The sequence below is a fragment of the Rhinatrema bivittatum genome, chromosome 4, assembly GCF_901001135.1.
Source record: "Rhinatrema bivittatum chromosome 4, aRhiBiv1.1, whole genome shotgun sequence".
Lineage (NCBI taxonomy): Eukaryota > Metazoa > Chordata > Amphibia > Gymnophiona > Rhinatrematidae > Rhinatrema > Rhinatrema bivittatum.
In genome coordinates, this window is record NC_042618.1 from 133,428,629 (window position 1) to 133,441,866 (window position 13,238).

General features: G+C 44.5%; 1 protein-coding gene across 4 annotated transcripts in view; it reads right to left on the reverse strand.

Moving 5' to 3' along the window:
• Nucleotides 1-13,238, reverse strand: part of MPP5 (membrane palmitoylated protein 5) — a 246,730-nt gene that overhangs the window by 213,481 nt on the left and 20,011 nt on the right. Inside the window, exon 1 of one of the 4 annotated variants that reach the window (XM_029598869.1) lies at nucleotides 2,366-2,448. The exons of 2 other annotated variants lie outside the window; for them this stretch is intronic. The gene's annotated coding sequence lies outside the window, so the exon portion shown is untranslated. Of the gene's footprint in view, nucleotides 1-2,260; nucleotides 2,449-13,238 lie in introns of those variants that run through there. One more of the 4 variants, XM_029598867.1, reaches the window with a different exon arrangement.

Here is a 13,238-nt window from a genome sequence, read left to right on the forward strand (position 1 = left end):
AATTAGAGCTTCACCCAAATCTGCTGACTCAAGAAGGTGGTACGCTCCTCCACCCTCTGCTTCAGTCTCTTTACCTAACAGCATGGAGACTGAACACGAGGACTTAGCACCATTATTGCTCCCAGACCATATACAAAAGGTCTCTCTCTCTTCCCGGAAGCACTCAACCCATCGCAACTACGCATTAAAATGAGTAGATTACATGAATTAGTACAAAATACATAGGGTAATCCCGCTCAATTACTCACCAGAGCTCTTGCTGGACTACTTTTATCATTTATGCAGAAGAGGGTTGCAAACTTCATCAGTTCGGCTTCACCTCAGCACCATTGCTGCATATCGCCACAGGATTGACAGTCTTTCCATAGCAGCACCACCACTGGTGTCCCGCTTCATGAAGGCATTACTCCACTTGCATTCACTGGTTCAAAAACTGGCAACTCCATGGGAAATCAACATAATACTAACAGTGCAGATGAAAGCCATTCGAACCAATGTGGACTACACTAAAGTTTCTTACATGGAAGGTCCTATTCCTAGTAGCAGTGATCTCAGTCAGGAGAATTAGCAAGCTGCAAGCCCTAGTGCTTACTCCACCATATCTACAATTCTTCCACAACAAAGTGGTACTCAGACCACATCCCAAATTCCTACCGAAGTTGGTAACAGCTTTTCATTTTAATAAATCGATTTCATTCCCCACTTTCTTTCCAAAACTGCAGAGGAATGGAAGAGAAAGACTGATATACTCCCTAGACTGTAAATGAGCTCTAGTATATTCTAAGGAGAGAACACAGAGATACAGGCAAGATCAACAATTTTTTTGTCTCTTTCGACCCCATCTAACCAGGCCTAGTATTAATAAAAAGGACTTTGGCCAAATGGATAGCAAGCTGCATTCAATACAGCTATAATAAGACCTCCCTACCTCTTCAGGGAACAGTCAAAGCGCATCAGCATCATCTATAGATCTGTTAAAGCTCTTCATAAATGGGTGGCAAAATCAACTGATTACATGAGGCAGTCCTTTTCAAAATAATATTAAATCTACTGGCCTGGATTGGATACCTTTCCTGGAGAAGCAGAAAGGCTAAATTTTACACCTAGACCAGAAGTTTTCAGGATGCCCATAATGAATATGCATACCAATCAGGATTCAGAAAAGGCTATGGAACAGAAAACACTTCTTGGCATCCTACTCAATGATCTACTTAGATATCAAGATAGAAACCAGGGAGCAGTTTGAGTGCTACTGAATTTCTCAGCAGTATTTGATACTGTAGATCACCATATCATGGTAATAAGACTAGCAGAGGCCAAGGCTAAATGGCTAGGTCCTAGCCAGATTCAATCCCTTTCTAGCACAATCGATCTGAACATTTGATATGCATTTATGCAGACAATATTCAGCTCATACAACCAATGGACCAGGACCCTTCAGCTACAAAAAAGCTGAGTATGTGTTTCACAGCCATCCAAACAAGCACAAAAAACAAACTCCATCGCAATGCAAACAAAACAGAGGTTCTTTGGATACAAAACATGCACAAACAAACCCCTGACTTGAAAATTCCATTTGGAATCTATGAACTCCAGCTAAACTAACAAGTGAAAAGCATCAGTCTTGCTGGACTCGAAACTCAGCAAGTTCCAATAAATCCAAGCAACCTATACCATCTAAAAACTATATGGTCTCCATTCCCACACTGAAGCAAATTCAAAATTTTGACACTGACTTTCAAGGCTATAAGAGGAAATAGATTGTCCTCATACTTGCCCTGGAGACCACCAAGATCCTCACTTGAAGCCTCCATAACAAATCCAGCAACAAAAGAAAATCAAAAGAACAAATACCTGCTGACAGTCCTTCTCATGAGCAGCATCTGCCCTATGGAATTCTCTATCAGAAGAATTCCAACAAATGCATGACTGTTGCTACTTTAGGAAGCCAGTAAACGCCTGGCTCATCTAAAATTCATTTAAATGTCAACCCATAACTATCTCCCAGAAAGCAAATATTAAACTAAAGTGACTGCAATAAAACTGCCAGGCACCAATTTCTAAGTGTCCTGAACTTGCTGCTACAGAGAGGCAGGAACGTTTGTGTATTTATTTTGAAGTTTACATACTGATTTATTTACTAGTCATACCTTTGCTCTATTACTTAACTTATTTAAAGTTTAGGCATTATTTTAAACTAGCCATTTTTGCTGCTTTTTATTACTGTTGATTTATAATTAGCTTAATCCTTATTGTGTACCTTATTCTCAGGTCGATCCTGCAAAGTGCGTCCGCGGTTTCCTCCCGCTGCGCGACTGAGTGTCTCTTCTTATCCGGTTAATTTCAGCTGAATAAAAGTACTTACTTTTTTTTGCAGCCGTCCGGCCATCTGGAATAAGGTACCGTGCCTCCCGGGGAAAGATGGATGCCAGCACGGGGGAAAGCGGCCCCTGTGCATGCGATTGGCTGCTCAAGACGTGACGTCACGACGTTTGACGTCACGTGTTGACGTGGCCAATCGCATGCACAGGGGCCGCTTTCCCCGGGAGGCACGATACCTTATTCCAGATGGCCGGACGGCTGCAAAAAAAGTAAGTACTTTTATTCAGCTGAAATTAACCGGATAAGAAGAGACACTCAGTCGCGCCGCGGGAGGCAGGAGGTCCGATCGGGGTTGCAGAAAGTAAGTTGCTTCGCCGCTGTCATCTTCTCCCCTCCTCCCGGAGCAGGGCGCGAAAAGCAGCCTTGCTCCGGGAGGAGGGAAGAAGAGACACTGACAGTGAAGCGGCGAAGCCACTTACCTTTTGCTTTTAACTTTTTTTTTTTTGCTTCGGGAGGAGGAGAGAGGACTGGGGCTGCCCCGGAGACCGGCTTTTTTTTTTTTTTTTTTTTTTGCTTCGGGAGGAGGGGAGAGGACTGGGGCTGCCCCGGAGACCGGCTTTTTTTTTTTTTTTTTTGCCTCGGGAGGAGGGGAGAGGTATCTGTCATTTTAAATGACACTTGAAATGACAGATACCAGTGTGGCGTGAAGCGTTAGGCCCGCGCACCCAGGATACTGTATAGGCGCTCTATCCAGTAAAATGGGTTGCGCGGGCCTAAGGCTTCACGGACGCGGTTTACATTTACATAAAATTATTGTTCAGGATCGAGCGGTAGGTGAGCTGCACTGTGCGTGCGGCAACCGCGGGTGCCCTGGGCACTAACGCAGCTCTTCCTACCGCTCGGTACTGGATAGACCGGTCTCCGGGGCAGCCCCAGTCCTTTCCCCTCCTCCCGAAGCAAAAAAAAAAGCCGGTCTCCGGGGCAGCCCCAGTCCTCTCCCCTCCTCCCGAAGCAAAAAAAAAAAAAGCCGGTCTCCGGGGCAGCCCCAGTCCTCTCCCCTCCTCCCGAAGCCTTAGGCCCGCGCAACCCATTTTACTGGATAGAGCGCCTATACAGTATCCTGGGTGCGCGGGCCTAACGCTTCACGCCACGCTGGTATCTGTCATTTCAAATGTCATTTGAAATAACAGATACCAGGAAGTCGGGACTGCCAGTACCCCCTCCCCTCCTCCCGAAGCAGGGCGCGAAAAGCAGCCTTGCTCCGGGAGGAGGGGAGAAGAGACACTGACATCGGCGAAGCAAAAAAAAAGAAAACGAAAAAAGCAAAAGCTAAAAGTAAGTTGCTTCGCCGCTGTCCGTGTCTGTTCTCCCCTCCTCCCGGAGCAGGGCGTGAAAAGCAGCTGGACATCGGAGGGGGGCTGCAACGTTTTTTCCGCTTTTTTTTTTGGCTTTGGGAGGAGGGGAGAGGACTGGGGCTGCCACGGAGACCGGCACCCATGATCGCGGCCGGGGCAGGTGAGCGGGGGCTGGGGGAAAGCTTGCCACCTACCCTTACCCCTGCCTCTACCGCAGGGGTCAGGGTAGGCGGTAAGTTAGCAGGTTAAACGCGCGACAAAACGGCAGGGAAAACTAGCGATAGTCGGGGCGCGGGTTACGGGATGCTAGGGAATAGCTAATTCGCTCGTTTGCATGCAATGTACATGCCGCGTGCGGAAGGGGTTGCCCGGGGAATTTAGGACGCGGTAGGAGTAGGTTAAAGGGGATTCGGGATCGCAGGAAGGGCTAACACGGCCGGAAAGTGAGTAGAGAGCCGGTACTACCTAAATCCATAGCATGTGGATGCCAAAAAGGAAAAAAAATGATGCAACCAAGGGTCTGAAATCACTGTTACATTAATAAAACAGTTACTCAGTAGAGCAGTATTAATAAAAATCAAGCCCAAAGTTTGAACATATGAGTGTGGACTGATGGACCTCCTATGAATAGTCAACTTGATGAGATATATAAATTCCTGGGTAAACTATATTTCAAATTTGAGTTCCTCAGATTCCTTTAATCACCTCTGACTTAGCAACAAACTTCCAAGAGAAATGGAAATAGATGAAAACAATTTAGTCTTAGGGATCTTTAGAAGTAAAAGTAAAACTAGTAGGCCAGGATTTATGGTGCCATGTAAAAGTCTTCACTCCTTGTACATTTTTCACATTCTATCATCTAAAAGATAGACATAAAAATGTACTAAAGCAGGAGTTTAAGTGATCTACGCCACATATTCTACACCAGTGGTGCCCCACCTGGGGTCCATGAGACTATCACAGGGGGGTCCACCAGAAAGGAGACAATCAAAGTGGAACTGCTGAGAAAAAGAGCAGACTGACTGCGACTCTGAGGAGCTCTGCTCTAAGGTGCTTCTCCCTAATCTCGTGGCCTTATTCCACACCAAGGAGGACATGATCCAAGCTCGAGAAACCTGAACCAGCACAGAGAGGAGTGGGGCAGGAGGGGAAGAGTGTGGCTGATTGCCAGCAAGAGAAACTTTAAGGCACATCAACAGGAAGAGGGGGCATGTGCTGCCACCAGCATCTTCAACAGCTGCTGCTCAACACAACCTGCAGGCCCGACAGTGAGAGAGAAAAGCTACACTGAGGGAGTAGTTATGGCCATGGTAAGAAGCGGGGGAAGGTTAACAGGCGGCAAGGCACTTAGGAAAGGACCATGGTGGAGGATGCAACAGAAAAGAGCTGTGGAAAACGTGCAGGAGGGAGAAAGAAGCACAATGGACCAAAAGGAGGAAGAAGATACAAGAAGAGAAAGCATTATGAAAGAAGCCAGATATGGGAGAAAGCAGGGCAGGAGAGAAAGCCCTTGCAGAGTGAAGAGGGCAGGAGGAACAGAAATAGAGAAGGGGTTGCAGGGGAGAAAGATAAAGGGCAAGCACTCAGGAAAGGGTTATGGATGGAGGAGGGCATAGTTTATATCAGAAACCATTCTCTGTATGGCATTTAACCGCATGGAGAAATTAGCTCTTACCAGCTAATTTTCTTTTCCTGGAGTCCTGCTGGACCAGTCCAGACAAGTGGGTTTGTCCCTCCTACCAGCAGATGGAGGCAGAGGGCAACTTCTTTGTCCCAACACTCTCTCTATATATATTCTGGAGCAAGCATAGAACGTGTTAGTACTCTGTTGCCCAAGCTCATGTGCAATTCCCCACCCCACACACACACAGTAGGCCAAGGAAAACTAGATTTATTTTATGAATGAAAAAAGTAAACCAACAGAGAATTGAATTAATTCTGCTCTTCTCCCTCTCTGGGACTACATATACACGCACACACACATATTATATATACCGTATTTTTTGCTCCATAAGACGCACTTTTTTTCCCCCAAAAGTGGGGGGGAAATGTATGTGCGTCTTATGGAGCGAATATAAAAAAAAACTAAAAATCTAACAAACCCCCCCCCCCTCCTGACTCCCCCAAGACCTGCCGACTTAATTTCTACAACCCCCCCACCCTCCTGACCCCCCCAAGACCTGCCGACTTAATTTACTACAACCCCCCACCCTCCTGACCCCCCCCCAAGACCTGCCAAACGTCCCTGGTGGTCCAGCGCGGGTCCAGGAGCGGTCCGGGAACGATCTCCTCGGCTTCGGCCGTCGGCTGCCAGTAAACAAAATGGCGCCGACGGCCCTTTGCCCTCACTATGTCACTGAGACCGACCAATAGCAGCGGTCAGTCCCAGTGACATAGTGAGGGCAAAGGGCCGTCGGTGCCATTTTGTTTACTGGCAGCCGACGGCCGAAGCCGAGGAGATTGTTCCCGGACCGCTCCCGGACCCCCGCTGGACCACCAGGGACGTTTGGCAGGTCTTGGGGGGGGGGGGGTCAGGGGGGTGGGGGGTTGTAGTAAATTAAGTCGGCAGGTCTTGGAGGTGGGTCAGGAGGGTGGGGGTTGTTAATTAATTTAAAGGGTTGGGATGGGGTTTTTTTTGGGGGGGAGGGGTTCCCAGAGAAAGAAAGGTTTTCTGATCTGGGGAGTGGACCGAAATGGCCCTCCCCAGACCCGAAAACAAAATGGGGAGAAAATAAAAAGCTATGCACTCCCCTAATTTGCTCCATAAGACGCCCAGACGCAGAGCCGGTTTAGCACAATTTTTTTCCCCCCCCTCTGAATCCTAGGTGCATCTTATGGTCAGGTGCGTCTTATGGAGCAAAAAATACGGTGTGTATATATATATATATATATATATATATATATATATATATATATATATATATATATATGTATGTACAAACACACACGTCAACATAAGGAAGCAGTAATATATTCATTTTATATAGATTCTTTTTTTATTTAAAAAAACAACTAATTCAAATAAGAGTATGACAAACATGCAACAGTTCAACAGGACTACATTCACAATCTCTACCTATTAAAATGACAATATTCTAGCATCTTATCACACAATTAACATTTTATGTAACAGCAAGAAACTACAAAATACCAGTGGTCAAAACGTGTATCGCATCAACAAATGCTTGCAAAATTCAAAGAAATCAGCACTGAGTCATACTTTTTAACAAGTAAGTTCTTCATTGCTCTGTTCATAGCATTAAAGAATCCTCTTGTCCCCAACAAACCATTTGTTGACATAAGGCATGTGCCCACTGATATTTTATAGTTTCTTGCTATTGTATAAAATGTTAATTGTGTGATAAAGACACTAGAATATTGTCATTTTAATTGGTATAGATTGAACATGTAGCTCTATTGAATTGTTATGTGTGTTTATCATAAATTTGAATACAAGTTTTTGTATAAATCTATATAAAATGAATACATTAGGTCTCCCATATGATGACATGTGTGTGCAATTTTTTTTGAACACTTCAGGATTAGTTTTTTGCTTTTTCTGTTTTTCACTATATATATAAAAACATAAGATATGCCAATCTGGGTCAGACCTAGGGTCCATTAAACCCATTATCCTGTTTCCAACAGAGGCCAATCCAAGTCACAAGTACCTAAACATTAAATAGATCCCATGCTACTAATGCCAGCAACAAGCAAAGATTATTTGATTAACAGCAATTTATGGATGTCTTTCTCCAGGAACTTATCCAAACATTTTTAAACCTAGCTACATTAACTGTCTTAACAAGATCCTCTGGTCTGGGGGGTCACATGTTGTCATGGTGCTAAGTGGTCACAGCTCTCCCTCACAACTCTTAAAACAGCTCTTTTCTGCAGATATTCTGATCCCACCCCTCCTAAATATGGCTGAGAAGTCAGCTAAGAAGTCCCAACTCTGATGTGGGGAGGGGGGGTGGGGGCATGTCATCCGGGCGAAGTGATCCTGCCGCAAATTGGTGGCGGATCGGGCGGCCTGTTCCAAGGAGCTGACGTATGATGATGACAATATGGCTAACAGCATGCGCCTGGAAAATATAGCAGAGGCAGTGAAGGCCGCCATCAGTCAGTTGACGATAAAATCCACTTGAGCCTGGGCGGTAAGCTTGAGTCAGTCGTAGATAAGGTATCACAAGTGGTTTCCATAGTGGAGTGGTATGGTTTGATTATGCTCTGTGCATGGAACATGAGCTATTTATGTTCTGAATGATTGTTCTTTGACGCATAGGGCTGCTGGAGTCGGGGTTTATCAGGTGGGCGATGTGGGAAGTGATATGGATGCTGGGGGTTTTACTTTGGGATGCTTTTTCCTTGCCTACTCTTGCCCAGATAAACGCTGCTCATTCGATCTGCTGCAAAATCCTTCATGTCCAGAAGAAGATGATAATGTCTAGCTCGAGAGGTGTATCACCAGAAAAGTAAGATAAATGTCATGAAGTCTTTCAGGAGTAACAAATGAGACTCCACCACAAGATGACATACTCTGGAGAGGCATAGCTGTGCCAAAGAGTGGGTCAAGACTACAATGCAGCAGATCAAATGAGCAGCGTTTATCTGGGCAAGAGTAGGCTAGGAAAAACATCCCAAAATAAAACCCCCAGCATCCATAACACTTACCACAACATCACCCACCTGAGTACCCCCCAACCCGCGGTAATTTATGATCATAATCCCATTTTGTTACCGATGTGTTTCTTGGGTGGGTCGGCAACGGGGAAGGGCAGGCAGTTGAACATGGCTTTGCTACATTTGAAGCCTTTCTGTACAATGATCCGGGATATGGTGAAAGAATTCTTTGAGATCCATGATTCTAGCAAATACTCCCCTGTCTTGTTGTGGGAGACCTTAAAAAAAATGTTCTGAACGGGTGGATCATTAGCTTTGCTTCTCACCGGAAAAAGGACAGGGCCCGTCGTGAGCATTCTCTGGAACTTCAGATAGGGCAACTGGAGAAAGTACATAAATGTACTGGATCCTATCGCATTTACAGGGAGTTGGAGAAGTGCAGGGCCACTCTTCATGAGCTGCAGCTTGAAGATGTACAGAGAATTTTTCGCTACTCTCGTCAGAGAGTATATACATTTGGAAACAAGACTGGGCCTATACTCGCCCGTTTGCTGCGGCAAAAGTCCTAGAGGACACTGATCTCTGGCATTTGCCAGACTGATGGTACCTTGGTGTATTCTAATGAAGATATCAATGCCAGATTTAAAGAATTTTTTGCACAATTATATTCGGCGGATGGCCCTGGTTCGGTCACTGATATGGACTACCTCGCCAACGTGCCTCTGCCATCTTTGATTGATCGAGAGAGAGAGAGATTGGCAGCCTCTCACACAACCCTAGAGATTCAGGATACGATGTCTCATCTTCCGGGTAGAAAGAGCCCAGGCCCGGATGGTTACCCAGTTGAGTTCTACAAGAGCTTCCTGGCTGATCTCATGGGTCCATTGAAATATGTTTTTGACTACTTGCAGACCCATCCAGATCATTCTAACAGTCTTTTCAATGCTACCATAGTGTTGTTGCAAAAACCAGGGCGGGACAGATTTGATCCGGAAGCTTATAGGCCTGTCTCTCTAAACGTAAATGTAAAAATTCTAGCAAAGGTGCTACAGCTGAGGCTCGAGCGCTGTATGGTGTCTTTAATCAGCCCTGACCAGTCTGGCTTTATTAATGGTCGCTCTTCTGTGACTAATACTAGGTGCCTATTTGACATCATGGCATTAGCTAAAAGACAGGATTCCAGGGTTGGTAGTTAGTCTTGATGCAGAGAAGGCCTTCGATCGCCTTATTTGTCCTTTTCTGTTTGCGGTGTTGGAAAAATTGAGGTTCCCTGAGCAGTTTTGTGGTTGGATTTGGGCCTTTTACAGTAGTCCTAGGGCTAGAATTCTCACTAATGTTTTTTAATCGGGCTTTTTTACCATAATGAAGGGTACTCGGCAGGGATGCCCGCTATCACCGCTGCTTTTTGATTTTGCTATCAAATCCCTAGCGGTAAAGTTGCGGGAGCACCCTGCTACTCTGTGCGGTTTCCGAGCTGGTGATCGTTCTCATTTGATATCTCTATATGCAAATGACGTCCTCTTATTTTTAGCAAATCTGAAGCAGGAAGGTCCGGTGCTGTTGGCGGAACTGGCGGCCTTTGGAACGGTGGCAGTCTACAAGGTCAATTTTCATATATTGGTGATGTTCCCCATTGGTATCTCTACACTGAAGAGGGTCCTGGTCTGTTTTGTTTCTTTCAAATGGGCAACGGCTTCCTTAAAATATCTAGGTATTCATATCCCAGTGACTATGAATGACTTATACAAGTTAAATTATGCCTCGGTTGTCACGACTATTAAACAGGATATTCAGGGGTAGCGAGGGCATTATCAATGTAATTAAAATGAACATTTTACCTTGTTTATTTTGGTTCAACATGTCTCCCGTTTCCTACCTAGTGATTTTTTCTCTTCCATTAACTCAGCACTATTGGATTTCTTTTGGGAGAGGAAACCTGCACGGGTTAGTCTTCACACGTTGTTCAGGCCAAAAGGAGTGGGGAATGGCATTTCCTTGCCTTCAGGCGTACTATAGGGGGCACGCCTCTTGGGGGTTTTTACTTGGCTCTATAGGGATCGTGCCTCACCTTGGCTTGCAATTGAGAGATATTTAGCTGAGGAAACAGATCTCATGTCACCGATTTTATCGTCCCCTTTATCACCAGGGGGGCGCCGGGCATGTCGTAACTGCCCTCTTATCGCATGCACTGTCAAGATGTGGAGAGCACTTTGTAAAGGGCGTGGTATCATAAGCAAGGGGTTATGTGCTTTCTCCCCTCTCTGGAAGAATCCTGCCTTAACTAGCCATTCATTTAGTTACGCCACCAAACAAAAGTGGGTGGCTGATCTATGTTGTTTGGGTCATCTTTATAAGGGGGAAAGGCTGATATCTTTTTCTGAGCTTCAGGATGAATTTGAAATCTCGGTCCATACTCAACTTTATTATGACTTCCTGAAGAAGGAGTTAGATAAGAGGGAACGAGAAGGATGGTGCTGGGTCTCTCCCACATCCCTTGAGTTTGCTTTTTCTACAGGATTTATGCACCAGAAAACTAGTTCGTTCTTGTATCGTGCCATTATTCAGACATGGGTTGAGAGCGAACCTGTATTGAAGGTGGAGAGGCAATGCTGCACTGATCTAGGGATCCAAATCAGCTTGAAGAAGTGGAGGGGAATTTGGCACAGAGCGCATAAATCTTCTCAGTGCAAAGAGGGCTAAATTATTAGTTAGACTACTCATGCGCTCTTATAGATGCCCAATGTTCTTTTCAAAATTTTCCACCTCTTCCTCCCCACTCTGTTGGCAAGGCTGTGGTCAGCCTGGGTTTTATCTCCATGTCTAGTGGGGGTACCCTATCACATCAGCCTTTTGGTTGCGGATGGGGAGACTTATTGAGCAAGTGGCTTGCTGTTCTTTCCTGCTGAACCCGGATCTTTGCCTCCTCAGACTGTGGGGTTCTCAAAGGATCAATAAACATAAAAGGTTATTGATCCAGCAAATGCTGCACGCTGCTCGCTTTGTTATCGCTTCGAGATGGAAGTCCATCCCAACTCTGGAGGATGAGAGAACTCAGGTTCATTCTGTAGCGTTAGAGAAATTAACTTTTCTATTGCGGGACAATGTACCTTATTATGATAAAATTTCCAATACGGGCCCCAAATCTTATCATTCGCTTTAAGTTTCCTGTGTATTATGGGGAGGTTACCTGTGACCCTGTCCCCTTTTGCTTACTAACAATGCTACATGTGTGTTCTGACTGTCGCTAAAGAGTTTTAAAAAAAAATCCTTTGGAAATGAATTCCAGAGCTTAATTGTGCAACGAGTGAAAGAATTTTCTCAAGTTTGTTTTAAATGTGCTATTTGCTAACTTCATGGTATACCCCTTGTATCACCTGAAAGATTAATAACCGATTCACATTTACCCATTCAAGTCCTTTCATGATTTTTTTTAGACCATCATATCCACTACCCTCCCCCAGTAGTCTCTTCTCCAAGCTGAAGAGTCCAAATCTCTTTAGCCTTTCCTCATAGGGGAACTGATCCATCCCCTTTACCATTTTGGTTGCCCTACTCTGTACTTTCCCCAATGCAACTACATCTTTTTAAAGATGCGGCGACCAGAATTGCACAGTTTTTAAGGTGCAGTCTTACCAAGGAGTGATACAGAGGCATTATGACATCCTCCATTTCATTTGTCATTCCCTTCCTAATAATTCCTAACATTGTTTTGTTTGTTTTTTTTGTTTGTTTTTTACCACCACAGCACTCTCAGCTGATGATTTCAATGAAATAACTATGATGCCCAGATCTTTTTCCCTGGGTGATAACTCCTAATATGGAACCTAACATGTGCAACTACAGCAAGGGTTATTTTTCCCTATATGCATCACCTTGCACTTGTCCACATTATATTTCATCTGCCATATGGATGCCCAATCTTCCAGTCTCGCAAGGTGGTCCTGCATTTTTCACACTCCGCTTGTGATTCAACTACTCTGAATAATTTTGTGTCATCTGCAAATTTGATCACTTCACTCGTACCCATTTCCAGATCATTTATAAATATATTAAAAAGCACTGGTCCAAGTACAGATCTCTGAGGCACTCCACTGTTTACCTTTTTCCACTGTTAAACTGACCATTTAATTCTACTCTCCATTGCCTATATTTTAACCAGTTTGCAAACCACAAACACATCGCCTCCTATCCCATGACTTTTTAACTTTCTTTCCTAGAAGTCTCTTATGAGAGACTTTGTCAAGCACCTTTTGAAAATCCAAATACACCACATCTACTGGTTCACTTTTATCCACATGTTTATTCACCCCTTAAAAAAAACGTAGGTTTGTGAGGCAAGACTTCCCTTGGGTAAATCATGCTGGCTATGTCACATTAAACCATGTCTATCTATATGTTCTGTAATTTTATTTTTTATAATAGTTTCCACGATTTTTCCAAGCGCCAAGTCAGGCTCACCGGTCTGGTTGGTGAACCTCATTTTCAGTTCCCGCATTGGAACTCGTTGCTGTGGGAGGAAGGCTTGTAGAAATGATTGTTTTCAGAAATTCCATTTTTTTTTTTAAACTGCAGTCTGCCCAATTCGGAGGCATGGTAACTATCACAGCTACACGAGTGAATGCATCGCTACCATACTGGCAGGAGATCAGTTTGGATAGTCCTTTAATACAATGGCGACATTTACATCTGTTAACACATTTGATCTTATCTGAAAGCATTTAACTTCATTGGTGCTTTTTTTCAGTTTCATCGTTTGCTCTTACAATTTGTTGGCAGGTTGGCTCCTTTTGCCTACTTTGACTGAGGATAGTACTTCATAAACCTCCGAGAACCCTTTTTACTATACGGTGTTCTTTGTGTTGGGGGTTCCCCCTGAGGAAGCCGTCTTCGGCGTAACAAGAGCCTTGTTGGGGACTTTACATCTTTCTCAGGATATAT